Source organism: Cherax quadricarinatus, chromosome 78 (genome assembly GCF_038502225.1).
Source record: "Cherax quadricarinatus isolate ZL_2023a chromosome 78, ASM3850222v1, whole genome shotgun sequence".
In the NCBI taxonomy this organism is placed as follows: Eukaryota; Metazoa; Arthropoda; class Malacostraca; order Decapoda; family Parastacidae; genus Cherax; species Cherax quadricarinatus.
This window is the reverse complement of record NC_091369.1, coordinates 7,325,581-7,350,580: the sequence shown is the minus strand read 5'-3', so window position 1 is coordinate 7,350,580 and position 25,000 is coordinate 7,325,581. Positions and strand designations below refer to the sequence as shown.

Genomic DNA, 25,000 nt, shown 5'->3' with positions numbered 1-25,000 from the left:
AAAAGTAGTAGTAGTAGTAGTAGTAAAAGTAGTAGTAGTAGTAAAAGTAGTAGTAGTAGTAAAAGTAGTAGTAGTAAAAGTAGCAGTAGTAGTAAAAGTAGTAGTAGTAGTAAAAGTAGTAGTAGTAGTAAAAGTAGTAGTAGTAGTAAAAGTAGTAGTAGTAGTAGTAAAAGTAGTAGTAGTAAAAGTAGTAGTAGTAGTAAAAGTAGTAGTAGTAGTAAAAGTAGCAGTAGTAGTAGTAAAAGTAGTAGTAGTAAAAGTAGTAGTAGTAAAAGTAGTAGTAGTAAAATTAGTAGTAGTAAAAGTAGCATAGTAGTAAAAGTAGTAGTAGTAGTAGTAAAAGTAGTAGTAGTAGTAAAAGTAATAGTAGTAGTAAAAGTAGTAGTAGTAGTAAAAGTAGTAGTAGTAGTAGTAAAAGTAGTAGTAGTAGTAAAAGTAGCATAGTAGTAAAAGTAGTAGTAGTAGTAGTAGTAAAAGTAGTAGTAGTAGTAAAAGTAGTAGTAGTAGTAAAAGTAGTAGTAGTAAAAGTAGTAGTAGTAGTAGTAGTAGTAGTAGTAGTAGTAGTAGTAGTAGTAGTAAAAGTAGTAGTAGTAGTAAAAGTAGTAGTAGTAGTAGTAGTAGTAGTAGTAGTAAAAGTAGTAGTAGTAGTAAAAGTAGTAGTAGTAGAAGTAGTAGTAGTAATAGTAGTAGTAGTAGTAGTAGTAAAAGTAGTAGCAGCAGTAGTAGTAGTTAGTAGTAGTAGTAGTTAGTAGTAAAAGTAGTAGCAGTAGTAGTAGTAGTTAGTAGTAAAAGTAGTAGAAGTAGTAGTAGTAGCAAAAGTAGTATTAGTACAAGTAGTAGTAGCAGTAGTAATAGTAGTAGTAGTAGTAAAAGTAGTATTAGTACAAGTAGTAGTAGTAATAGTAGTAATAGTAGTAGTAGTAATAGCAGTAGTATGTGAATCACTTATGTATTACTCAAGGAATTGGAAAATAATTCCGATTACTTAGATCAAGAGCCCTTCAACTTGTAAGAAACACCTGCAGTAACTGAGACCTTTATGAAGATGTTTCGCCAACCCGTGGCTGTATTAACCCAGTACTGTTGTACTGATAAGGCCACGGGATGGCGTAACGTATCCTTAATTCTGCACTACTTCCCTGGTGAGAGGCCTGCGAGCATGTGCTCATTCTTTCTACCATGCATTGTTTTATGACCCATACAGGTTTAGCACTTGTTTTCCAGTATAATAATGATAAAAATAGCCCTGATAATAACAGTAGCCTTGATAATAATACTTGCCTTGATCTAATAATAATAGCCTTAATAATAATATTAGCCTTGATAATAATAATAGTAGCCTTGATAATAATAAAATGGCAATAATAATAATAATAGTAATAATAATATTTTTTTATAATGTAGTAAGTAAACTACCTTACAAGTACTTATCACTCGTCGACATTAACTTACCATAAGTCAAGTGTGACAGAGCAAGTACATGTGATAATCTTGGGAGTGATAAGACTGACCACTCCAAGTGATCAGTTCACTCAATCTAATCAGTATATTCATGGAGGAAACCCTAACCCGTAGGGGTTATACAGCTCCTGGGGAGTAGGACGTAACGAGGTTTAATACGGGTACAGGGAGGGGTAGTTGTAATTCCTTGGATCAAGAGCTTGCTGAGCATCACGACGGCACCTCTCCTGAAGTCTGAGTTAAGGTGAGCATCACTATGCAGGGCGTCCCACAGCCACAGCATCCAGCAGTGCTCTCAGTCTTTTGTCGCCTCCCCAGACTCAATTATGTTCTTATCAGCATATGAACCCGCGTCGCTGAGCTCAATTGCCCGCTATTCTTGCCTCAATTCTCAATTAGCGAGCATTCAGCCTCACTCTGTAAGGTGACAATATATACCAATTGCCCGCGGTGGTATGAACGAGTCTTCTGATGGGTAGGAAGAGTAATATAGGGTTAGAAAGATGTCATTATTCTTGTTGTGGGATTCAGGAAGGAGCATCGTATTGTGAGATGCAAGGAGAGTGAAGGGATTGTATGTTATTCAATCGCATTCCAACACCATTTTGTGTAGGCAGTATTTTTTTTTCCTTTATTAATTTAACTCGGATGTTAAAATTTGCAATGGCATATGGAATGAAAACATTTCTCAAACTTATTCACTCTTACCACAAAGAAGTAAAAAATTCAATAAATGAGATTATATAACTTAGTTAGGGGAGCATCACTATGCCTCTATCAGAACACTAGACTTGATCTATCAGAATACTCGACTTGATCTATCAGGGCATTCGACTTGATCTATGAGAACACTTGTACTGTATTTCCCATTGGATTTTTGATATCCATCATTTTTTCCCTAAGAACGATTTTATACAATAATCCATGCTTCGAAACTGAAATTAGTCTTTAGTATGAATGTTGCAATTATAAATACCAAGGCAGCATTTGAAACACGTTCCTGCTCCACTGTTAGGCTTCAAAAACGATAATAGGCTCCTTGTATGCCCAGTGGGGTCCTTGTATTTCCATTGGGGTCCTGTGCATCACCTCGATGGCTCACGAAAAACTTGGCCTGGTGGCTAAAGCTCCCGCTTTACACACGGAGGGTCCGGGTTCGATTCCCGGCGGGTGGAAACATTTCGACACGTTTACTTACACCTGTTGTCCTGTTCACCTAGCAGCAAATAGGTACCTGGGTGTTAGTCGACTGGTGTGGGTCGCACCCTGGGGGACAAGATTGAGGACCAAAATGGAAATAAGTTAGACAGTCCTCGATGACGCACTGACTTTCTTGGGTTATCCTGGGTGGCTAACCCTCCGAGGTTAAAAATCCGAACGAAATCTTATCTATGATGGTGTGAACCTTTCAGCATCAACACTACTCTCGTGTCTGGCCAGCTGCAAATTTTGTTTCTGACGAAGGGACGTAGACGGCGCTAGTGAGAACCTAGTCGTCTGGTGCCTCGTGTGGTATCTGAAATATTGTTTTACGGGAAACTCGATTCTTTTGTTTCGTGTCTGATACATGCTTCGTTTATTTTATGCAGAATCTGATCGTCTTTTGTTTCACGTGTAATCTGAGCCTCTATTTGTTGTGTCGGGGTTTTGATCCTTAGTTTGTTTTGCGTGAAAGATGATGTTCCTCTGTTAGTTAGTGTTGAATCTGATCCTCATTTGCTTCGGGTTAAAGTTGATCCTATTTTCTTTCGTGTGGAGTTTGATCCTCTTTTGTTTCGTATGTAACGTGATCCTCTTTTTGTTTAGTGGAGAATGTGATCCTCGTTTGTTTCATGTAGAATCTGATCCTCTTTAATTTCATGTGTAACCGGATTCTTTTGTTTAGAGGGGCACTTAATTTTCAGTTGTTTCATGTGGATCCTGATCCTCTGGTAGTTCTTGTGACATCCTGATTCTATTATTATTATTATTATTATTATTATTATTATTATTATTATTATTATTATTATTATTATTATTATTATTATTAACTTAGAGAAAAATTCTCTGTTTTTTTAAATATGTCCTCATGGTTCAAATAATAAATGTGTTCATGGTTTAAATATTGAATATATGTATTGCGGTGCGATGCGCTTGAGCCTGAGAAAATGCGTTGTTAAATTAATTTCAAATTGTGTGATTTGGAGGTCACCGTCTCGGCGGCTGGATCCCAGACCGACTTCCTGGTTGTTAGTTTGGCCAATTAGGCTGTTAGTGCCCACACCCCGCAGTCCATCGTATGCGCCACTACCCGGAACTGTTTTGAGGAATATGTTTAGTTCCCTTCTGAAGACACCTAAGGGTTTGTCAGTAATTTCGCCTGCCTTAGTGACTACGTCATTAATTCATTAAAAACCTATGTTAAGTTAAAAAAATGAACTAATGGGTGATAGTAAGTTGTGAAAGCGGCGTCGGACAAATTAAATATATATAGTGATGGAAGCCACGAGGTAATGACAATAAAAACTAGTTATGTTCTGGTGTTTCATTCAATAATGTAAAGCATCACCTCACCAACACATTGAATGATAACAGAAATACAAGTAAATGTAATAAAAAGTCATTACAATATTATTAACTACAATTATAGTTAAATAAAACATAAAGAAAAGATAGTTACAAGTCGATTACACGAGACGACAATATGTCGTGAGGATTGTTAATGGTGTCTCTCAGTGTATGTACTAACACCAGTCTTGTATCCATATTTTAGTGATTAACGTATAGTTTATGTTATTGTGTGGGGGTGAATTGTGTCCTTAATGACCCTCGGACAGTTGACTGACCTTTAAAGTTTAAAACAAAGTATTATAACTATGGTTATTATTATTATAATCAAAAAGAAGCGCTAAGCCACAAGGACTATACAGCTATAACTATGGTGTAAGAGAGAGACGTGAGGACAACATGGTCGTGTGGTTGCTGAATATTATTTGTCATTTATTTTGTAAGTTGTGAGAGAAAAGCTTGTGTTATAACTGGTCATCACTCAGGGATTATCACCAACAAGTCATGGCACACTTCTCAGGTAAGTAATAACTGTTATAGTGAATGATGTAATGGTAATGAAACACGATTGCCTCCCATTGAAAATAATACCATGGAACGGGTGAGATTTGAACCCATGGCGAGTGAGTCGTCAAATTCATGATGCCTCCTATTGCCCAGATGTTCAATGACCCCCTAAGGGTTTAGAGCTTCCAATAAAAGTTTTTATTTATTTATATAGGTAAAACTTCCGATTTTGGCTTAAATAGCAACGCTCTTGCCGAATAAGGCAAGAAAAAATTTGTGTATGCAATAATTTCACAAAAATCAGTCGGAACCTAACTAAAAATATATATTTCATTTTGTTTGTTTATTATTAAATTGTAAACTTATTAAAATATATTTAGTTGGATAAGGCTAAATTAAATTGCGCTTGTTATAAGGTTAGGTAAGTTTTCTCAAGTTCTTTTGGTACAAAATTATTAATTTTTACATTAACATAAATGAAAAAATATATCATGAAACGTATGAGAGAAAATTTTAGAAAGTACTAAATTTTAATATATATATATATATATATATATATATATATATATATATATATATATATATATATATATATATATATATATATATATATATATATATATATATATATATATATATATATATATATATATATATATATATATATATATATATATATATATATATATATATTTTTTTTTTTTTTTTTTTTTTTTTTTCAACAAGTCGGCCGTCTCCCACCGAGGCAGGGTGACCCAAAAAAGAAAGAAAATCCCCAAAAAGAAAATACTTAAATCATTCATTCAACACTTTCACCTCTCTCACACATTATCACTGTTTTTGCAGAGGTGCTCAGAATACAACAGTTTAGAAGCATACACATATAAAGATACACAACATATCCCTCCAAACTGCCAATATCCCAAAACCCCTCCTTTAAAGTGCAGGCATTGTACTTCCCATTTCCAGGAATCAAGTCCGACTATATGAAAATAACCGGTTTCCCTGAATCCCTTCACTAAATATTATCCTGCTCACACTCCAACAGATCGTCAGGTCCCAAGTATCATTCGCCTCCATTCACTCCTATCTAACACGCTCATGCACGCTTGCTGGAAGTCCAAGCCCCTAGCCCACAAAACCTCCTTTACCCCCTCTTTCCAACCCTTTCGAGGACGACCCCTACCCCTCCTTCCTTCCCCTATAGATTTATATGCTTTCCATGTCATTCTACTTTGATCCATTCTCTCTAAATGACCAAACCACCTCAACAACCCCTCTTCTGCCCTCTGACTAATGCTTTTATTAACTCCACACCTTCTCCTAATTTCCACACTCCGAATTTTCTGCATAATATTTACACCACACATTGCCCTTAGACAGGACATCTCCACTGCCTCCAACCATCTCCTCGCTGCTGCATTTACCACCCAAGCTTCACATCCATATAAGAGTGTTGTACTACTATACTTTCATACATTCCCTTCTTTGCCTCCATAGATAACGTTTTTTGACTCCACATATACCTCAACGCACCACTCACCTTTTTTCCCTCATCAATTCTATGATTAACCTCATCCTTCATAAATCCATCCGCCGACACGTCAACTCCCAAGTATCTGAAAACATTCACTTGTTCCATACTCCTCCTCCCCAATTTGATATCCAATTTTTCTTTATCTAAATCATTTGATGCCCTCATCACCTTACTCTTTTCTATGTTCACTTTCAACTTTCTACCTTTACACACATTCTCAAACTCATCCACTAACCTTTGCAATTTTTCTTTAGAATCTCCCATAAGCACAGTATCATCAGCAAAAAGTAACTGTGTCAGTTCCCATTTTGAATTTGATTCCCCATAATTTAACCCCACCCCTCTCCCGAACACCCTAGCATTTACTTCTCTTACAACCCCATCTATAAATATATTAAACAACCATGGTGACATTACACATCCCTGTCTAAGACCTACTTTTACCGGGAAGTATTCTCCCTCTCTTCTACACACCCTAACCTGAGCCTCACTATCCTCATAAAAACTCTTAACAGCATTTAGTAACTTACTACCTATTCCATATACTTGCAACATCTGCTACATTGCTCCTCTATCCACTCTATCATATGCCTTTTCTAAATCCATAAATGCAATAAAAACTTCCCTACCTTTATCTAAATACTGTTCACATATATGCTTCAATGTAAACACTTGATCTACACATCCCCTACCCACTCTGAAGCCTCCCTGCTCATCCGCAATCCTACATTCTGTCTTACCTCTAATTCTTTCAATTATAACCCTACCGTACACTTTTCCTGGTATACTCAGTAAACTTATTCCTCTATAATTTTTACAATCTCTTTTGTCCCCTTTCCCTTTATATAAAGGGACTATACATGCTCTCTGCCAATCCCTAGGTACCTTCCCCTCTTGCATACATTTATTAAACAAAAGTACCAACCACTCCAACACTATATCCCCCCCTGCTTTTAACATTTCTGTCATGATCCCATCAGTTCCAGCTGCTTTACCCCCTTTCATTCTACGTAATGCCTCACGTACCTCCACCACACTTACATTCTGCTCTTCTTCACTCCTAAAAGATGGTATACCTCCCTGGCCAGTGCATGAAATTACCGCCTCCCTTTCTTCCTCAACATTTAAAAGTTCCCCTAAATATTCTCGCCATCTACCTAATACCTCCCTTTCCCCATCTACTAATTCCCCTACTCTGTTTTTAACTGACAAATCCATACTTTCCCTAGGCTTTCTTAACTTGTTTAACTCACTCCAAAATTTTTTCTTATTTTCATTAAAATTTCTTGACAGTGCCTCTCCCACTCTATCATCTGCTCTCCTTTTGCACTCTCTCACCACTCTCTTCACCTTTCTTTTACTCTCCATATACCCTGCTCTTCTTATAACACTTCTGCTTTGTAAAAACCTCTCATAAGCTACCTTTTTCTCTTTTATTACACACTTTACTTCATCATTCCACCAGTCACTCCTCTTTCCTCCTGCCCCCACCCTCCTATAACCACAAACTTCTGCCCCACATTCTAATGCTGCATTTTTAAAACTATTCCAAACCTCTTCAACCACCCCCCCTCACTACTCATCTTTGCACTAGCCCACCTTTCTGCCAATAGTCGCTTATATCTCACCCGAACTTCCTCCTCCCTTAGTTTATACACTTTCACCTCCCTCTTACTTGTTGTTGCCACCTTCCTCTTTTCCCATCTACCTCTTACTCTAACTGTAGCTACAACTAAATAATGATCCGATATATCAGTTGCCCCTCTATAAACATGTACATCCTGGAGCCTACCCATCAACCTTTTATCCACCAATACATAATCTAACAAACTACTTTCATTACGTGCTACATCATACCTTGTATATTTATTTATCCTCTTTTTCATAAAATATGTATTACTTATTACCAAATTTCTTTCTACACATAGCTCAATTAAAGGCTCCCCATTTACATTTACCCCTGGCACCCCAAATTTACCTACTACTCCCTCCATAACATTTTTACCCACTTTAGCATTGAAATCCCCAACCACCATTACTCTCACACTTGATTCAAAACTCCCCACGCATTCACTTAACATTTCCCAGAATCTCTCTCTCTCCTCTACACTTCTCTCTTATCCAGGTGCATACACACTTACTATAACCCACTTTTCACATCCAATCTTTATTTTACTCCACATAATCCTTGAATTTATACATTTGTAGTCCCTCTTTTCCTGTCATAGCTTATCCTTCAACATTACTGCTACTCCTTCTTTAGCTCTAACTCTATTTGAAACCCCTGACCTAATCCCATTTATTCCTCTCCATTGAAACTCTCCCACCCCCTTCAGCTTTGTTTCACTTAAAGCCAGGACATCCAGTTTCTTCTCATTCATAACATCAACAATCATCTCTTTCTTATCATTTGCACAACATCCACGCACATTCAGACTTCCCACTTTGACAATTATTTTCTTCTTATATATATATATATATATATATATATATATATATATATATATATATATATATATATATATATATATATATATATATATATATATATATATATAAGGGACTTAACTTTAAATGAGTTCTTGCCAATTGACCAATTTTACCTATTTTGGCACGATACGCACACACACACACACACACACACACACACACACACACACACACACACACACACACACACACAAAAACACACACACACACACACACACACACACACACACACACACACACACACACACACACACACACACACACACACACATATATATATATATAAGTGAACAGTATTTAGATAAGGCTAAAGAGGTCTTTGTGGCATTTATGGATTTGGAAAAGGCGTATGACAGGGTGGATAGGGGGGCAATGTGGCAGATGTTGCAAGTGTATGGTGTAGGAGGTAGGTTACTGAAAGCAGTGAAGAGTTTTTACGAGGATAGTGAGGCTCAAGTTAGAGTATGTAGAAAAGAGGGAAATTTTTTCCCAGTAAAAGTAGGCCTTAGACAAGGATGTGTGATGTCACCGTGGTTGTTTAATATATTTATAGATGGGGTTGTAAGAGAAGTAAATGCGAGGGTCTTGGCAAGAGGCGTGGAGTTAAAAGATAAAGAATCACACACAGGGTGGGAGTTGTCACAGCTGCTCTTTGCTGATGACACTGTGCTCTTGGGAGATTCTGAAGAGAAGCTGCAGAGATTGGTGGATGAATTTGGTAGGGTGTGCAAAAGAAGAAAATTAAAGGTGAATACAGGAAAGAGTAAAGTTATGAGGATAACAAAAAGATTAGGTGATGAAAGATTGAATATCAGATTGGAGGGAGAGAGTATGGAGGAGGTGAACGTATTCAGATATTTGGGAGTGGACGTGTCAGCGGATGGGTCTATGAAAGATGAGGTGAATCATAGAATTGATGAGGGAAAAAGAGTGAGTGGTGCACTTAGGAGTCTGTGGAGACAGAGAACTTTGTCCTTGGAGGCAAAGAGGGGAATGTATGAGAGTATAGTTTTACCAACGCTCTTATATGGGTGTGAAGCATGGGTGATGAATGTTGCAGCGAGGAGAAGGCTGGAGGCAGTGGAGATGTCATGTCTGAGGGCAATGTGTGGTGTGAATATAATGCAGAGAATTCGTAGTTTGGAAGTTAGGAGGAGGTGCGGGATTACCAAAACTGTTGTCCAGAGGGCTGAGGAAGGGTTGTTGAGGTGGTTCGGACATGTAGAGAGAATGGAGCGAAACAGAATAACTTCAAGAGTGTATCAGTCTGTAGTGGAAGGAAGGCGGGGTATGGGTCGGCCTAGGAAGGGTTGGAGGGAGGGGGTAAAGGAGGTTTTGTGTGCGAGGGGCTTGGACTTCCAGCAGGCATGCGTGAGCGTGTTTGATAGGAGTGAATGGAGACAAATGGTTTTTAATACTTGACGTGCTGTTGGAGTGTGAGCAAAGTAACATTTATGAAGGGATTCAGGGAAACCGGCAGGCCGGACTTGAGTCCTGGAGATGGGAAGTACAGTGCCTGCACTCTGAAGGAGGGGTGTTAATGTTGCAGTTTAAAAACTGTAGTGTAAAGCACCCTTCTGGCAAGACAGTGATGGAGTGAATGATGGTGAAAGTTTTTCTTTTTCGGGCCACCCTGCCTTGGTGGGAATCGGCCAGTGTGATAATAAAAAAAAATATATATTTATTATTTAAATATATATATGTATATAATATATATATATATATATATATATATATATATATATATATATGTATATATATTTATTTATTCATTTATTTATTTATTTATTTATTTATTTCCAATTTGTGCACACATACAGAGGTACAAAAAAATACAGATAAGAGCAGTATGCCAAAGCCACTTATACTATGCATAGCATTACGGGCTGGCTTAAAATTAACTTAAGATTAACTAAGCAATGATTATTATTATTTATATATTATATTATTTATATATTATATATATTATATACTGGCACGTCTTCACAATCTATTTTAATTTGGATTTATTTCCTTCTAGACATTTAGCGAAATTTATGGTGACAACGTGCGGTTCATTTCTCAACATTTTATTACCGAGTACAGAATAGACGAGAGGGGAAAAAGTAGGCGGAGTGTTGAGGCACTGTGGAAAGAAAGCTTTTCTGTGGAGGCAAAAAAAAAAAAGGAGATTGTACCAGAAACAGCTTTAGCAACCACAACACAAACATCACAATCACCAATTTAAACCACTATCACCAACATAACCACTATCACCAACATAACCACTATCACCAACACCAACATAACCACTATCACCAACACCAACATACCCACTATCACCAACATAGCCAACAAAAGCAAGAACGACTACAACAGAGTAAGAAAATAACACGAACATGAACATCATATGGAACAATAAGAGTACAACAACAACCAGGCAGAGAGAGAGAGAGTGGGAGAGCCCTCCGGGACAGAGTCTGGATTTGTAATCAAACTTTAGAGCACAAACTTCCTCCAAGACTGACTGTGTTCAGCAAGAAAGCAACTCCACGCACTCGCAAGTGTCTATTTTCTATTATATCTCTTGTGTTAAGGTTGTCTATTCTTTAGGTAGGCCTTCTGGAACTATTAATTTTATTTTTCAAAAACCTCCTTCACACCTTCCCTTCATAAGGAAGACAGGGGTAGGCGCTGTATAATTCCTAAGATTCAGCGTTCCTTAAATATAATAATAATAATTTAAGTGTATATAATGAGAACAACGACAATTGAGTGTTCATGGATGTAGCAACATCTAGCTTATCATAGCATCAAGTATGTTAATGATTAACGTATTACGCAGTTGTTCACGTCACATTCTGGGGATGTACGTATTAATTTGAGTGACTGACATTCTTAGGAAATACACACTTGTCCACGCTGGTGAGAGGCTCTTGATCCAAGAAATTGGATCTAACCTCCCCTTCCTTGGATCAAACAATTTCCCCATTGCTCCCATTTCCTAGACCTAGTACGAGCCTAACGGGTTTAGTGTATACAAGTGAGTTTTTATTTTACTTTATTATCCTAGTCCATTGTTCTTGTACCAGTCACCAGCATGACCAGGAAAAATATCAGAAAGGAATAACCACTAACAGTATTTCATATTTTTATTGTCGAATATCTAACAAATGGTTGTGCAACTTTTGCCATTTAGGAAACAATTTTAATGGCTCTATGGTTTGCTGAATGTGAAGTAATTGGTTTATTTATTCTTGTTCGGATAAATGTTCCAGAAACTGTATTTATCTTGACTGTATAATACGCGAGCCTGTGTGTGTACACACATCTGTGTGGTTGCAGGGGTCGAGACACAGCTCCTGGCCCCGTCTCTTCGTGTGTGTGTGTGCTCACCAATATGTGGTTGCAGGGGGTCGAGTCACAGTTCCTGGCCCACGTCTCTTCGTTATTGTGTGTGTGAGTAATTACCTATATATGGTTGCAGGGGTCGAGTCACAGCTCCTGGGATTGTGTGTTTGTGTTATTTTTGGCGTATGTGTTTGGTATGTTTTTGTGTGTAGGTCTGGACTCTTTCACTATGCAACTACATTCTCGCACCACGAGTGATAATTGTGTAGATATAAACGGTTTATGGTTACACTAGGCTGTCTCGTTGCCAGACGTGTTATGGTCGTTATTTTTTTATTTGTGATTAAATATTTGTGTTATGGGTGTATGCAACCTTTCCTGACCCAACCGAATCCAATCTATTCTCTTTAAAATAAAGAAAATATTAGTTATATATTTATAGAAAGCGTTAAAATATTAAGGGTGTCCTTCTCGTAAGAAAACTAACTTAGGAAAAACGATAGGTTGTGCTGGGAGTGACATTAATTTAACATGAGGAAGACTTGATATTACCATATGAAATATTGATTTCACCATGAAAAAGGTTTATATTTCAATGAAAAAGATTTATATTATCAGTGAGAAAGATTTATACTACGGTGAAAAAGATTTATTACCATAAGAAAGATTTATATAACCATGAGAAAGAATGATATTACAATGTAAAAGATTGATATTACCACTGGAAAGATTGATATTAGCATGAAAAAGATTAATGTTACCATGAAAAAGATTGATGTTACCATGAAAGATTGATATTACCATGAGAAAGATTTGTATTACAATGAGAAAGATTGGCATTACAATGAGAAAGATTGACATTACCACTAGAAAGACTAATAGCATGAGAAAATTATATTACGATGAGAAAGAATGATATTACCAAGAGAAAAGTGATATTGCACCGAGGAAGATCGCTGTTACTATGAGAGTCTTGACTTTCCATTTGTTATTGTTACTCTACTAGCAAACCCTCTTCAGAGAGTGAGGGATTCTAGATGCTGGAGAAGGGCTCTTGAGGCAAGGAACAGGAGCTACCCTTCCCTTCCTCGTATCATATCTGATTACTGCCAAGTTCCAACTACCAACAGCAGACTGTTGTTTACTTCATGGTGCTTGTTACAATTTAAGGATTACAACGTTAAAAAAGCCGTGATGTAAAAATTGATGCGCGAGGGTTTAATGTATTAAGTTGATGCACAGGGATTTAGAGGATTAAGTTGGTGCACGAGGATATAAAAGGTTAAGTTGGTGCGAGGGGATTTAGAGAAATAACTTGATATACAGGGATTTGAAGGGCTTAGTGAGGTTGAGAGTCGCAGTGGAAAACATGAATTGATGTGTATATTGAGGTGACTGATGTATAGACATGCTTATGCCTGGAGACTTGGATGACATGTAACAGCTGCATCACACTAATGTAGCTACAACTGCATCGTGATCACATCATTCACATGTGACTGGTATAAACAATAGTTTGAAAGCGTCATTCTGGCCTTGCTATTAGTAGCTAATAATGTAAACAGATATACTAATAAAAGATATGAGTTGCTTTGACCTATTCTGTCTCTCTCTCTCTCTCTCTCTCTCTCTCTCTCTCTCTCTCTCTCTCTCTCTCTCCGTACATTCTACTTACTCTCATCCTACCCTCCCTTCTCTCTCACACAGCAGAGTTTAATGGTATTTGATATTCCAATACCCCACACTGTGTATAGTATTTTATTTTGGAACGAGCGAGAGAAAGAGAGCCAGACAGGCAGAGACAGAGAAACAAAAGAAAGAAAGACTGGATAATTCAGAATATGAGAGTAGAGCCCAGTAGAAGGGACCCTCGGGGCTCGCTGGGTAAAAAATGAAAAAGTTTAATCAGCAGAAATTATGATGGTTGTTTCAGATCCCATTAGGACAGCTCGGAGGAGCTATTTTAAATTTTCTAGACCAGGCTTATTCTGGATATGTAATGTCTTTGTCAGAATTGTGCATGTAATGCCTTTTGTCAAGATTTTTTTTTTGTTAAATGTTCTTTGTCAGGATTGTTCGTCATTTTTTTTTTTTTTTTTTTTATTCGCCGGTATTCTCCCGGCCCGGGTCTTTTCCAAGTAGTGGTGACCCGGCCTTGGCTCCCTATCTGGGGAGTATCTTGAGACCTAAGTCTCCCATGGGAGGAGGTACAAGTACCCCCTCATCTTTGGGACCAAGTGTCCCCAGGCCTAGCCACAGTCCCCGCCCTCACGGGGCTCGTAGGGAGAAGCTAGGCCTCTGGTCTGCCATCTGCCCCGCCCCAAAGGGGCTCGTGGGGATGGCAGTCTTGTGAGCTGCAGGTGGTAGCAAGCTCAAACCTTCTTTTCGTCATTTTTATTATTATTATTAAAGATTAGCCGGTATTCTCCCGGCCCGGGCCTTTACCAAGTGGTGGCCCGGCCTTGGCTCCCTCTAGGGAGTGTCTGAGACCTAAGTCTCCCATGGGAGGAGGCACAAGTACCTCCTCATCTTTGGGACCAACTGTCCCCAGGCCTAGCCACAAGCTAGGCCTCTCTGGTCTGCCATCCCCGCCCCAAGGAGGCTAATGGGAATGACAGCCTTATGAACTAAAGGCTCGGGCTCAGGCACCTACCCTACCCTAGAAGGGTTAGGCATGGTGTCGATCCGTCATTTTTTTGTACTGATTGTTCATATATTTCTTTGGGTTTTGTAATGTTTGTGTTAGGATTGCTTATGTAATTTTTTCCTTGATGGTTTATGTAATATATTTACCTGGGTTGTTTGTGTAGTACATTTTTTTTCTAGTGTTTTTTGTAAAATATTTTGTTTGGGTTCTGTGTAATGCTTTTATATCCTTTTTTCGGGGAATTTTACGTAACGTCTATGTCAGGAGTGTGTCTGTTAAGGGTACTTGATGGAGTTGCCCCGGGAGTAATTTGGTGCAGTTGTAGTGTTGTGCAGAAGCACCGCAATATTCAGAGGCAGAAATTATGGAATTTCAACGTCTTCCAAATCTTGTGAAGCTCACGTTTACGCGCTCGCGCGCGCGCGTGAGAGAGAGAGAGAGAGAGAACGCGGGAGAGGATAAATATTTTAAAGAGCTCTTCTGTTTATTTTCTTAATTGAATGCTTGGCTTGTCCTGGTGACTTGTTTCCACTCACCAGGTGTATACTCTCACCAGTTTTCCGTCAGTGAATACTGTGTATGACGACCTCATCAATATCTTGTCATTAGGTATCCCTAAAGGGGGTACCTAGAAGAAGTTTACAAAGTGTTATGTTCTTCCTCCATGGTTATCATTTATAACTTGAGAACACCTCATCGAAGCGTCTTCAAATTTTGACCGCTGGTCTACTGCAACAAGGGAAGGGTTCGGACAAGTAATGACATTTGTAGGTGCGCTCTAGTAAATTCTATATGGATCATTCTTGGTTTTGGCATCTGTGCTAGAACATGAGAATGCTTATAGACGCCTTCAGTCATTCAACACCGGTTAGGTTAGGCAAGGTTCGTCAGGAAACAGGACAAGTGTTTCCTGACGCGGGTCTTGGTCAGATGATGACCCGCCTTTGGAGCTTTTGGTCGTCTGACCGAGGCCTTCCGTTGGCTTACCGGTCCACCCATTTAAAAATTATGGTCACTTACAGCCATTGTTATTAATTTTTTTCATCACCGGTGTACACAACTTGCAAGCAAGGTGAGCGCTTGTCGGATATAGTACATGCCACTTTATTTTTACGTGTCCTTTTTTCCTTGAATTAACCAGTGTGTGCTCGTACTGAATTGCTTCAGTTTTTCATGGCTGATGTATCTTATGAAAAGACTAATTTCTTTTCGTATATTAGTTTCCATGTGTTAACTTATAAATTCTTCTTCTGATAGCCTTCAGATTTTCAGTGTTGATTTTTAAATTTCGATATTATACTGCTTTATAAACTTTAACCGCACTCTGTGCTATGTATAGTATTATTTATAAAATATATAGTATTATTGGATTATCTCCCGCTACCTCTCCTCCCCTTTTTCTCTTCCCTCTCCCTCCTTCCCTTCCCCTCATCCTCCCCTTTCCTCTCTCCCTCGTACAACGACCCTTGGCCAGGGGTCGTTAGCTGGTAATGAAGGAAGGGTGAGAGGGTGTTAGTTAAGGCGTGGCCAACCTAACTACAGTAGCGAGGATATAAACACCCAGAGGTATGTCTCAGTGTATTTATACTGACACTGTCTATCTCTGTGTATAAGCTTTGAGAAGTATGCATCTCTCACTGTATATACATCGAGATGTGTCTCTCACTGTACAGTATATACACTTACAATTTGTTTTCATTCCTGTTTCAGGGGTTAAAGTATCCTTGATTGGTGTTGTACAGTTAAAAAAGAGACCTAATCATCCTTGTGTTAGTTGATAGACTTCAAATGTAATAAAACTGACTAACGTAACATGTACACCCTTGTCATCCTACTCTATGAATGTACACCTCACTCGCAGTGTATACTCGCCTCTGTGTGTGTGTGAATATATGATCTGACGTTCGGGGCTTATATACATGGAATGTGAAAGGCCGGCCGTGTTTATGGATATGAGCATCCAAAAAAAGGTGGGGGACTCCCTCCTGATCGTTTTCTATTGTGGATATGATAGAAGGGACCACTACTCAAAATAGTTGAAAAATCTTTTAAATTTTCATTACGTGGGGAGAAACACATCACATCACATAAGTGGTCACAAGCACATCACATACAAATGGTCACAAGCACTCACATACAAGTGGCCACATGCACATCACACACGTCACCAGCACATCACATACAAGCACATCACATAAAAGCACATCACATAAAAGCACATTACATCATACACGTCTCATCCATGTGGCACTGAAATGAAGCGTATCTTTCAAAATTCTGGTTACAAACGTATCATGTATAAAATGGTTAATACAGTGCTCCTCAGAATAGATTTTTGGATAGACACACAATGGTCCAGCACTGAACGTCCGAAAGTTCCTTCATTTCAACCCGAAGCTGATACTATAAAATTTTTATTGATGAAAATAAGATACCAGATATTTTCAGCAGATATTCTAAATCTGCTTGCAGTAAAGACATTTTAAATATATCCGGATGTACTTTTGTTATTCCTTTTGATGCCTGTGGACCTGATGCTGGTGTCCACAGGATGGATATGGAGGAACATAGTAAACATATAAATCGAGATGTTTGTATCTCTTAGTGCGTATAAACAATGAAAAGTGTACTGTATATCTCAGTGTATATACACTAATAAGTGTGAATCTCAGTGCACACGAAGAGGTATATATATATATATATATATATATATATATATATATATATATATATATATATATATATATATATATATATATAATATATATATATATATATATATATATATATATATATATATATATATATATATATATATATGTATGTATCTACGTAGAAGTATATACACACTTCTACGTATATATCAATACTCAAAGGTATGTATCCTTATACGTAGAGGTTTATACATCTCTATACGTAGAGGTATATATAACAATACACGGAGTTGTATATATCAGAACACATATATCAAAACACAGAGGTGTATATGTCAATATACCTCTGTGTATATATCTCATTGCATATACATGAAGTGGTGTATTTCCCCAGTGTATACACAGAGTATATTTTAATCTCAGTTTTACATATTAAAAGTAACTTGATTGCTGGTAGTGTGGAGGTAAAACACAACCTTAATGGCCCCCGTCTAATAGATAGTTATTAAACCGGATAAACCAACCTCCCTCCCTGTCTTCAGTCTCGTCTTAGGTCACGTGACTGTCTTCAAGAGTCTTGTCTTAGCTCAAGTTGACTCGTCTCTACTTTCATGCATGCTGATAACTTCTCGTGATGAGACGCACCAGTAACACGGGATTACTCTCTTTTTGATAGCAAAGATTTTAATATATATATATATATATATATATATATATATATATATATATATATATATATATATATATATATATATATATATATATATATATGCATACGGAGGAAGAGTACCAACACATAGTGAGTACATACACACAAACACTGTGGTTCATTGGGTTTAACTAGGACAATATTTCCAGATTTGGTCTGCTTTTGAGTACCCTGGATCTGAGAGTGGGTTTTCCAAGTGTTTTTTTTTTTATCCCCTCTTGTTTCAGTGAATCTACTAGAATAACACAGTTGTTTGGAATTCCTTTGACAACAAGTATTTAACACACACACTCATACACACACACACACACACAGAGAGGTTTGTACCCAAGGGTAACAGGAGTAATGAAAAAGCCAGGATGAGCCCATGGTTTACCCAAAGGTGCAGGGAGGCAAAAACCAAGTGTGCTAGGGAATGGAAGAAATATAGAAGGCAAAGGACCCAGGAGAATAAGGAGAACAGTCGTAGAGCCAGAAATGAATATGCACAGATAAGAAGGGAGGCCCAAAGACAATATGAAAATGACATAGCAGCGAAAGCCAAATCTGATCCGAAACTGTTGTACAGCCACATCAGGAGGAAAACAACAGTCAAGGACCAGGTAATCAGGCTAAGGAAGGAAGGAGGAGAGACAACAGGAAATGACCGGGAAGTATGTGAAGAACTCAACAAGAGATTCAAAGAAGTGTTCACAGAGGAGACAGAAGGGACTCCAGAAAGACGGAGAGGTGGGGCACACCACCAAGTGCTGGACACAGTGCACACAACCGAGGAAGAAGTGAAGAGGCTTCTGAGTGAGCTAGATACCTCAAAGGCAATGGGGCCAGATAACATCTCCCCATGGGTATTGAGAGAGGGAGCAGAGGCGCTATGTGTACCCCTAACAACAATATTCAATACATCTATCGAAACAGGGAGATTGCCTGAGGCATGGAAGACAGCAAATGTAGTCCCAATCTTTAAAAAAGGAGACAGACATGAAGCATTAAACTACAGACCAGTGTCACTGACATGTATAGTATGCAAAATCATGGAGAAGATTATCAGGAGAAGAGTGGTGGAACACCTAGAAAGGAATGATCTCATCAACAGCAGCCAGCATGGTTTCAGGGACGGGAAATCCTGTGTCACAAACCTACTGGAGTTCTATGACATGGTGACAGCAGTAAGACAAGAGAGAGAGGGGTGGGTGGATTGCATTTTCTTGGACTGCAAGAAGGCGTTTGACACAGTTCCACACAAGAGATTGGTGCAAAAACTGGAGGACCAAGCAGGGATAACAGGGAAGGCACTACAATGGATCAGGGAATACTTGTCAGGAAGACAGCAGCGAGTCATGGTACGTGGCGAGGTGTCAGAGTGGGCACCTGTGACCAGCGGGGTCCCGCAGGGGTCAGTCCTAGGACCAGTGCTGTTTCTGGTATTTGTGAACGACATGACGGAAGGAATAGACTCTGAGGTGTCCCTGTTTGCAGATGACGTGAAGTTGATGAGAAGAATACACTCGATCGAAGACCAGGCAGAACTACAAAGGGATCTGGACAGGCTGCAGAACTGGTCCAGCAATTGGCTCCTGGAGTTCAATCCCACCAAGTGCAAAGTCATGAAGATTGGGGAAGGGCAAAGAAGGCCGCAAACGGAGTACAGTCTAGGGGGTCAGAGACTACAAACCTCACTCAAGGAAAAAGATCTTGGGGTGAGTATAACACCAGGCACATCTCCTGAAGCGCACATCAACCAAATAACTGCTGCAGCATATGGGCGCCTAGCAAACCTCAGAACAGCATTCCGACATCTTAATAAGGAATCGTTCAGGACCCTGTACACCGTATACGTTAGGCCCATATTGGAGTATGCGGCACCAGTTTGGAACCCACACCTAGCCAAGCACGTAAAGAAACTAGAGAAAGTGCAAAGGTTTGCAACAAGACTAGTCCCAGAGCTAAGAGGTATGTCCTACGAGGAGAGGTTAAGGAAAATCAACCTGACGACACTGGAGGACAGGAGAGATAGGGGGGACATGATAACGACATACAAAATACTGAGAGGAATTGACAAGGTGGACAAAAACAGGATGTTCCAGAGATTGGACACAGTAACAAGGGGACACAGTTGGAAGCTAAAGACACAGATGAATCACAGGGATGTTAGGAAGTATTTCTTCAGCCACAGAGTAGTCAGTAAGTGGAATAGTTTGGGAAGCGATGTAGTGGAGGCAGGATCCATACATAGCTTTAAGCAGAGGTACGATAAAGCTCACGGCTCAGGGAGAGTGACCTAGTAGCGATCAGTGAAGAGGCGGGGCCAGGAGCTCGGACTCGACCCCCGCAACCTCAACTAGGTGAGTACACACACACACACACACACACACACACACACACACACACACACACACACACACACACACACACACGAAACCTTCAAAAATATTACCAAACAAAAAAAATATGTAATTGAAAAAACACTTGCCTCAAGGTTAAAAAGGCGTGTCTTCTCCTGAATACCATCCTCACAAAATTTCAGGTCGAAACTTCAGAAGTCATTATGCAGACGAGGGAGGAGACGACCAGCTTCCTACACTGCCTCGTTATCTCCGAGTCAATCCTCCAGGCAACCTCTGTAAAAATTTACATATATATATATATATATATATATATATATATATATATATATATATATATATATATATATATATATATATATATATATATATATATATATATATATATATATATATATATATATATATATATATATATATATATATATAGTAAGGCTGATGCATGCAGGGGATGAGATGAAAAGCTGTAAGCCTTCTCCCTGTAAGCTGGCTGCCTTGGATCAAACGTGTAGCTCATGCTACACGCCAAGGTATTGGTTCAGTGTGGGTAGATTGGTAAAGCACTGCGTACCTTGTCCTAAGGTTCGTAGGTTCGAGTCTCCTTCAGCCAGAGATCAGTGTTTGTGTATATTTCGCATGCTCTCGCGAATTCCTTGCACACACACACACACACATATATATATATATATATATATATATATATATATATATATATATATATATATATATATATATATATATATATATATATATATATATATATAAGCCACGCGTGTCGTAGGAGGCGATTCAAATGCCGGGAGCAAGGGGCTAGTAACCCCTTCTCCTCTATATATTACTAAATTTGAAAGGAGAAACTTTCGTTTTTCCTTTTGGGCCACCCCACCTCGGTGGGATACGGCTGGTGCGTTGAAAGAAATATATATATACATACATATATATGAATATGACGACAGCCCTTCCTAGAAGGTTAGGTTAGGTTAGGTTGGTAAAATTTGCGAGTTGTGACAAGGTCCTCCTCAGGTAAGGTTAAAGTCATACCTACAAGTGAAGAAGAGAGAGTGAGAGAGGGAATTCTGGTAAATACAAGCGCAAGAAAGTTTCCATTGTGAGTTCACAGCGTTTCCTTTTCACATTTGCATCCCATCTGGAGTGAGTGAGAGTGGTAATGCCTAGAGGGAGAGTGAGCTTTGTGTGTGAGAGAGAGTCAGTAGACTGCCGCGGGGACACCACCACCTGTAAGGTCAGTGAGAGGCACTACACCACCTGTAAGGTCAGTAAGAGGCACTACACCACCTGTAAGGTCAGTAAGAGGCACTACACCACCTGTAAGGTCAGTAAGAGGCACTACACCACCTGTAAGGTCAGTGAGAGGCACTACACCACCTGTAAGGTCAGTAAGAGGCACTACACCACCTGTAAGGCCAGTGAGAGGCACTACACCACCTGTAAGGTCAGTAAGAGGCACTACACCACCTGTAAGATCAGTGAGAGGCACTACACCACCTGTAAGGCCAGTGAGAGGCTTACACCACCTGTAAGGTCAGTAAGAGGCACTACACCACCTGTAAGGTCAGTAAGAGGCACTACACCACCTGTAAGGTCAGTAAGAGGCACTACACCACCTGTAAGGTCAGTGAGAGGCACTACACCACCTGTAAGGTCAGTAAGAGGCACTACACCACCTGTAAGGCCAGTGAGAGGCACTACACCACCTGTAAGGTCAGTAAGAGGCACTACACCACCTGTAAGATCAGTGAGAGGCACTACACCACCTGTAAGGCCAGTGAGAGGCTTACACCACCTGTAAGGTCAGTAAGAGGCACTACACCACCTGTAAGGTAAGTGAGAGGCACTACACCACCTGTAAGGTCAGTAAGAGGCACTACACCACCTGTAAGGCCAGTGAGAGGCACTACACCACCTGTAAGGTCAGTAAGAGGCACTACACCACCTGTAAGGTCAGTGAGAGGCACTACACCACCTGTAAGGTCAGTGAGAGGCACTACACCACCTGTAAGGTCAGTAAGAGGCACTACACCACCTGTAAGATCAGTGAGAGGCACTACACCACCTGTAAGGTCAGTAAGAGGCACTACACCACCTGTAAGGCCAGTGAGAGGCACTACACCACCTGTAAGGTCAGTAAGAGGCACTACACCACCTGTAAGGTCAGTAAGAGGCACTACACCACGTGTAAGATCAGTGAGAGGCACTACACCACCTGTAAGGTCAGTAAGAGGCACTACACCACCTGTAAGATCAGTGAGAGGCACTACACCTCCCTGGCTTCTTGTCACACTTAAAACATGTGTGGGCGTCACATTGTTCTTGTATTGTGGTGGGAGGGAGGGAGGAAAGGATGACGTAATAAGGGATAAGGGAGGAAGAACAGCGTGAGGACTGAGGTAGACAACAACAGTGTGAGAACTAAGGTAGACAACAACAGTATGAGAACTAAGGTAGACAACAGCGGTGTAAGAACTGAGGTAGACAACAACAGTGTAAGAACTAAGACGATAAGAATGTAAAAACTAAGGTAGACAACAACAGTGTGAGAACTAAGGTAGACAACAACAGTATGAGAACTAAGGTAGACAACAGCGGTGTAAGAACTGAGGTAGACAACAACAGTGTAAGAACTAAGACGATAAGAATGTAAAAACTAAGGTAGACAACAACAGTGTGAGAACTAAGGTAGACAACAACAGTGTGAGAACTAAGGTAGACAACAGCAGTGTGAGAACTAAGGTAGACAACAACAGTGTGAGAACTAAGGTAGACAACAACAGTGTGAGAACTAAGGTAGACAACAACAGTGTGAGAACTAAGGTAGACAACAACAGTGTGAGAACTAAGGTAGACAACAACAGTGTAAGAACTAAGGTAGAGAACAACAGTGTGAGAACTAAGGTAGGTAGACAACAACAGTGTGAGAACTAAGGTAGACAACAACAGTGTGAGAACTAAGGTAGACAACAATAATGTGAGAACTAAGGTAGACAACAACAGTGTGAGAACTAAGGTAGACAACAACAGTGTGAGAACTAAGGTAGACAACAACAGTGTGAGAACTAAGGTAGACAACAACAGTGTGAGAACTAAGGTAGACAACAACAGTGTGAGAACTAAGGTAGACAACAGCAGTGTGAGAACTAAGGTAGACAACAACAGTGTGAGAACTAAGGTAGACAACAACAGTGTGAGAACTAAGGTAGACAACAACAGTGTGAGAACTAAGGTAGACAACAACAGTGTGAGAACTAAGGTAGACAACAACAGTGTAAGAACTAAGGTAGAGAACAACAGTGTGAGAACTAAGGTAGACAACAACAGTGTGAGAACTAAGGTAGACAACAACAGTGTGAGAACTAAGGTAGACAACAACAGTGTAAGAACTAAGGTAGAGAACAACAGTGTGAGAACTAAGGTAGACAACAACAGTGTGAGAACTAAGATAGACAACAACAGTGTGAGAACTAAGGTAGAGAACAACAGTGTGAGAACTAAGGTAGAGAACAACAGTGTGAGAACTAAGGTAGACACCAACAGTGTGAGAACTAAGGTAGACAACAACAGTGTGAGAACTAAGGTAGAGAACAACAGTGTGAGAACTAAGGTAGACAACAACAGTGTGAGAACTAAGGTAGAGAACAACAGTGTGAGAACTAAGGTATAGAACAACAGTGTGAGAACTAAGGTAGACAACAACAGTGTGAGAACTAAGGTAGACAACAGCAGTGTGAGAACTAAGGTAGACAACAGCAGTGTGAGAACTAAGGTAGACAACAACAGTGTGAGAACTAAGGTAGACAACAACAGTGTGTTGCAACCCCTGGATGGGTTACAATGTATATTATGTATATATATAATGTGTATTACCTTTTCATGTAATTTTATATTGCTTATATTTGCGATAATAGCTAAATCGTGAATATATTGCTTTATATTATTATTTGACTTAGTTAAATTTTGTTAGGTAGGATGTAACATATTATGTGCTCAGTTCAAGTCTTGATTGTCTAACTACTGTAATTATCTCTCTTTGCTCGTTACTCTGCCGGCTTCTCGTTGTTGCTGAGCAGCAGCTGTCCACGGAGCTATTACGTGATCGAGGGGGAGGGGTGTTCTCACCTCGCCTGAAGTATTCAGTCTGGTCTAGACTCGTTGGGTGGTTGGACGTATTCCTGACGAGTGCTTAAATCTCCCTTATTGGCCCTTGTTGGAAGATCGTCTCTTTCTTATTGTTGTTAGTTCTGGAGACTCTGTTCACAGAACATTGTATAGACTTGGTGATTTTCGACGTTGTACTGAGGTTGTGTGTCTCTTAGACACTCTGAACAACTCAGGTCCTGAGTTGTAGCTTCTGACCTAACTTGTACTGGTATCTGTGTACTGTCACAGTCGGGGATTTTCTTATGCTGAACTTAGATTCAGTATTATGGGAGTTTTGTGACTTTTGTGGAGGATCTGCTGATGGTCCCTACTAGCTGTCGTTATATTATCTCCTTGTTCCTGATTCTGTGTCGCAGTTGCTTGTTATATTGCTATTGGACTTAGCATTATTTTAATTGTTCAAGCAGACTGTTCTGACTGCCAGTTGGTCAAGAAGTTAGTTTATGTGAGGACTTTGTCAGTCATTTGTTTAAGTCTAGTCGAGTCGTGAGACATAGCGAACTACTTAGAGCACTTACACACATACACACACTTATTTGTATATTGTATTATTAAATGTTAATGTACCAGACGGTACTTAAGAATTATAAATGTGATATG

General features: G+C 39.3%; 1 protein-coding gene across 1 annotated transcript in view; it reads left to right on the top strand.

Moving 5' to 3' along the window:
• The first annotated feature begins 1,538 nt into the window (after positions 1-1,538).
• Positions 1,539-25,000, top strand: part of LOC128701640 (irregular chiasm C-roughest protein-like) — a 215,778-nt gene continuing 192,316 nt past the window's right edge. The window contains exon 1 of the mRNA XM_070101639.1: positions 1,539-1,705. The gene's annotated coding sequence lies outside the window, so the exon portion shown is untranslated. The remainder of the gene's footprint in view (positions 1,706-25,000) is intronic.